Source organism: Fukomys damarensis, unplaced genomic scaffold (assembly GCF_012274545.1).
Source record: "Fukomys damarensis isolate Sample0158 unplaced genomic scaffold, DMR_v1.0_HiC HiC_scaffold_33, whole genome shotgun sequence".
Classification (NCBI taxonomy): Eukaryota; Metazoa; Chordata; class Mammalia; order Rodentia; family Bathyergidae; genus Fukomys; species Fukomys damarensis.
In genome coordinates, this window is record NW_022900945.1 from 28,988,499 (window position 1) to 28,993,769 (window position 5,271).

Below are 5,271 nucleotides of genomic sequence, written 5' to 3' on the forward strand. Positions count from 1 at the left end.
ATTGTTATTCCTGCAATATTTATTTAAAAATTCTTCTTTTTCGCTTGGATTTCTTGTCCTACTTTTACAAAGATTTATTGACTAAGGTCCTCTGAGTTTGTTCTTCTATATAATGTTAGCAATTCTACGCCTTTTACCTTTTCATATAAACTTTACAATCAATTTGTCGATATCCACAAAATATCTTGCTGAGCTTTTGATTGAGATTGTGTTGAATCTATAGATCAAGTTGGGAAGAACTGGCATCTTAACAATTTTTAGTTTTCTTTTGCATAAACATGGAACATCTCTTCATTTATTTATTTAGAGGATATTTGATTTTTTTCATCAGTTTTATTCAGTTTTTCTTATATAGATCATGTACTTCATTTATTTACTTTTGGTGATACAGTAAAATGTCTTTTTTAAGATTCCAATTTTTTATTGCAGATGTATAATTATTTTTACATATCATCTTTTTATCCTTTAACCTTGTATTAATTACTCACTGATTTAGAAATTTTATTTTTGTACATGAATCTTTGGAGTTTGCTACATAAAAAATTACAGTATGTGAACAAAAATAGCTTTATTTCTTTTTCAGTCTGTATACCTTTTATTTCTTTGCCTTGTCTTGTTGCATTAACTAAGAAGTTGAATAGGAGTGAGGAGAGGGGATATTCTCTAATTGTTCTTTATATTAAGAGGAAAAAAAGTCTAGTTTTTCTCCTTTAAGTATAATGTTAGCTGTAGTTTTTTAGTAGATTTAAAACATGTAACTCAGGAAGTTTCTATTTCTAGTTTTCTAAGGGTTTTTATTATGGATTGGTATTGGATTTTTTCAAATGATTTTTCTTCTTTATCTGTTGATGTGATAGATTTCATTAATTGCTTTAATTACTCTAGTTTTGACACATAAAGATTTAATTTTCTCACCTATTGTGGAAATTAATCCTTATTCTATAATCTATTAAATTTTAAATTGCTTTCTGTGTCAGTAAATATACTTAGTATCATTTTGTGAGGACAGTAATTCATTAAAAATATGTACCATTGTATCAGTCAGCTTTTTGTCACCTGGACACAATACCTGATACTCACAACCTGTAGTAGAAGAGGTTCACTTGGCCTCATGGTTTCAGACTATTAAGTTCAAGCTTTGTGCAGTAGCAGTATTGTAGCCAATGAGGTTTATCTGAGGTGCGATTATTGCTAATTGAAAACTTTTCCCAGGCTATTAAGTTCATGGTCAGGTGGCTCAAAGAAAGAAATATAGTGGAAGGGTTTGGCAGAGGAAACTGCTCACCTCATAGTGACTGCAAGCAGAGCAGAACAGTGCCCAGGAGGAAAAGTCCAGGAACCAGACAAAGACCCCAAACTCATGGCTCCAAGACCTACTCAAATTCACTCAGAATTGTGCGTTCCTATTTCTTCACTTGCTTCCCAAACTGACCAAGTTGACAATTAAGCTTAACCACCACAGTCATGATTTAAATAGTCTTTTATTATTGAACGTCTAGTTTTTTATAATTTTCCATTGTTATAAATAGTCCTGAAATAATACTCATACACATTTATATTTTTGTCATGTCTGTTAGTTTTCTTAATATTAATTCATTACATGTAATTTTAGGTCAAAGAATAGAAACAATTTTAAACATTTTGAGACATACCACTAGGAATTGTCTTCCTTAAATAATGCATAAATTTGAATCCCGTTAGCCAATATATTTTGTAATGAAGTTAATTAATATTACAGTTTTTATTCTTAACCAATCTTCTATGCATATCTCCTAACCCATGGTCACTGACTAACACTTAAAAGTGCCTATCATATTGTGAATATTGTGGAAAAATTAAATCTGAATAAGATGTAATATTTTCACTCCAATGGCTTACATTCTTTTGGAGATTATACCTATATCTATATCCATATCGTGGCATGAAGCCATGCCATCCACAGACCCAGTTAGTGGACCCTTTTGAAGGCATAGCTATTTTATTAATCAAAATATGGCCCTTTAAAGACTGTTAGTGTTAAGGGCTATATAAACTAATAAAGTCATGGAAAACACCATGGAGTTTTCTCAGAAAACTAAACAGTACACATATCCTATGATCCCGCAATCTCATTCCTGGGTATATTTTCAAGGGAAATGGAATCACTATGTTGCCCAAATTATCAGTGCTCCTCTACTTGCTATGGCACTATCCACAATAGTTAATATATAGATCAACTTAAGCACGCATCAGTGAATAAATGGGTAAAAAGCATAGCGCATTTACAATGAAAACCTACTTAGTCTTAAGGGATATAAGAAAATTTTTCATTCACAAAAATGGATTAACCTGGGGGTCAATGGTTAAACAAACTAAGTCAGACATGGAAAGACAAATACCACATAATCTCACTCATATATGAAATTTGAAAAAGTTGACCTCATAAAAGTAGAGAGTAGCATACTGGTTACTAGAAAAGAAAGTAGTTGTGAGGAAGGGGAGGTCTGAGTGATGTTGATAAAAGGATTTATAATTATAGTTAGGAAAGAGAAATAAGCTCACGTAATCTATTGTACATAATTATGATTTTAGTTTATGATCAATGTATTGTATTCTTTAAAAGTACTATGAAAATACATAGTGTTTTTTAATCACAAAAATGGCCACTATCTAAAATGGTGTATTTTTTAACTACCTAGATAGATTTAACCATTCCACAGTGTAAATATAATTTGGCATCATGTTGTACATAGTGCTATGCACATATTGTACAACCTGTTATATATACAATATTATATGTCAGTTTAAAAAATTGAAAACAAAGTTTGCAAACTACTGAAACAGATGTGTGGTCTTTTCCTAAAGACGTAGCTGTCTCCAGTGTTTCTTGAGCATTTGACAGGCTCCTGTTAACCACTTATTCCACATATTTCTCAGGGAGATTATGTGTGATCCAGGACATTTAGGTGCATTCCTACTACATATGCTATTGGGCTGTGATATGGCTATAATAACAGAAGAGAAAAAGACCTCTTTGTTTTAAAATTAAACTTGTTGACATTTGAGTTCCAGGAATTAGGAAAGGGAAAGCCACAGGGTAGCTTAGAAGGATAAGTCACAGCCATGTTATGAAATACAAGGAACTTGTTATAAAATACATTTATTGAATTATGAGTTAACATAAAGGTCTCCAAAATAGAAGCAATTCATTCCTGAGTGACTCTGCTAGCACAGTTTATTATCAGATCCTAATAATAACTAGTTTACCTGTAAACTGAAAATTGCATTGTAGAAATCTACCACCCAGTGAGTTAAATGTATTTCATTTGTAACTGCTCAATGAGCAAGGAAAGACCCAGGGGCACTGAGGAGTCAGAAAACCTGCCTGGATGTTGTAATTGTAACTACAGTATAAGAATAAATGATAAATAAGACAATGATAGATGAGCACGATATGAATTATATTTAGAAACTCAAATATAAACACATCATATTATTTTGGTGCCAGGATTTCCACCCCCAACCTAGAGAAAGGGACTATTCTTATAAAGCAAATTGAAGAAGAAAAATTGAAGACACTTGTAAATGAATAAAAATGCATGTGGAATTCAAATATGCAAATGATAACTATTTCTTTTGTACACACTGTAGATGGAAGAACAGTATATGATCACAGCTGGAATTCACACTGGGATCTTAGACAATGTAAGATTAGCAGCCACCTTCAGATCAGGCACACCCCAGCTGCTCAATTTACACAGCCTGCCTCCTCCTTTTCCCTCCTCTTCCCCTTCAGTAACCCTTCACGTTAGCTTTCCTCATTTTCTGAAGAAGGCAGAAAGGAAGCCCAAACCTTTTTGTGCAAAGAAAAATGCTACAAAGAAGAAGGCAAATACTAAGCCCTTATTTTTTATAAAAGAATTTTCTTTAAAAATTAGAAACTCTTCTCTAAACCGGTACCACATCAAAACAGTTATTCTGCATTTCAAAAGCAGTCATTGTCTTCTGTGCTCCTTGCAGAAGTTGATGTGACTTTAATTTTTTGGTGGATGGATGAATAACAGGATACCATTTTTTTTTGCATTGTTTAATCTTTTTACTCTTGCTTGGTTTTTGCATTTTGTTTGAATAAATGTCTATCTAATTATGCTGCCACGAGAGTATCTAGCTCTGCAAAATTTGTAAAAAGTATCTATTACAAGAAAATGCTCCTACTTTTGACTATAACTGATCGGTGATCATGAAATAAATTATTTTTTACATGGTGAAGTAGAAGGAACAATGCCTTCCAAAAATACACATCTATGTCCTAAAGTTGGGACTTGTAAATGTTATCTTATATGGAAGTAATGTGATTATGCTGAGAATCTTGAGTGGAGGACTTATTCTGGGCTTTCCAGGTGAGTCTTAAATGCCATCACTTATGTATAAAAAGCCAGAGGGAATTTGGAAGAAGAGGAGGAGTTGGCAATGAAATCATGGAATCAGAGATTAGAATAACGTGGCTGCAAGCTAAAGAAATCTTGAAGCCACTCACAGCTGAAAGATGAAAGGATGAGACCCTGGGTCTTTCAGCAAGAGAAAGATATAGTTGATAAATTGATTTTGGATCTCTGGTGTTCAAAGCTGCGCAACAGTAAACTTCTGTTGTAACTAGATATAAAATTTGCTGTAACAGCCACATGAAACTAGTACATGTAGATTCCTGTGTATATATGTTAGTAGACAAATTTCAAATTCTTTCGAAAAGAGATATCTAGAAGGTAGTGAGGGTACTTATGTAGGGGGTACAAGTGAGACACCAAAAAAGAAATTCGAGGCATTGAGGAAATGGAAGCAGTATGAGTAGGAGAGGTTCTGTTGCCATACTGGCTACTATTTATGGCCAGCTATCAAATGGTAAAATGTTGCTTAACTCAACACTGGAACTTCTCTGAAGATTGCAAAGAAGAAAATTGTAGTAGTTCATGGGAAGATGAAGGAAAGGAAATTTTTTTAATAGAGTTTATTGGTACATTTTAGGTATACAGTACAGTTACATTCATTATTGGGATCTTGTACCTTTACATGACAGGTCTTGGTTCTCATTTTTTCCCCTTGTCCCTGCCCTTCCTTCACCCCCTCCTCCCTTCCCCTTTACAAACACTTTATTGGAAAGGAAAATTGATGCATTCCAATCTCATTGTCCACGATCAAGTTCCATTGACAGCAATGCAGGCCAGAATTGAGTGAGCAGCCCCTCAATCATGACTTGGAAAACCAGAATTTATATTATGAGATGCCACACATTAT

At 33.4% G+C, this 5,271-nt stretch overlaps 1 non-coding gene across 1 annotated transcript; it reads left to right on the forward strand.

Moving 5' to 3' along the window:
- Window positions 1-1,134: 1,134 nt before the first annotated feature.
- Window positions 1,135-1,279, forward strand: LOC117284089. Its single transcript, XR_004515160.1, has one exon. It is a non-coding gene; the product is annotated as a U4 spliceosomal RNA (small nuclear RNA).
- The last annotated feature ends 3,992 nt before the right edge of the window (window positions 1,280-5,271 follow it).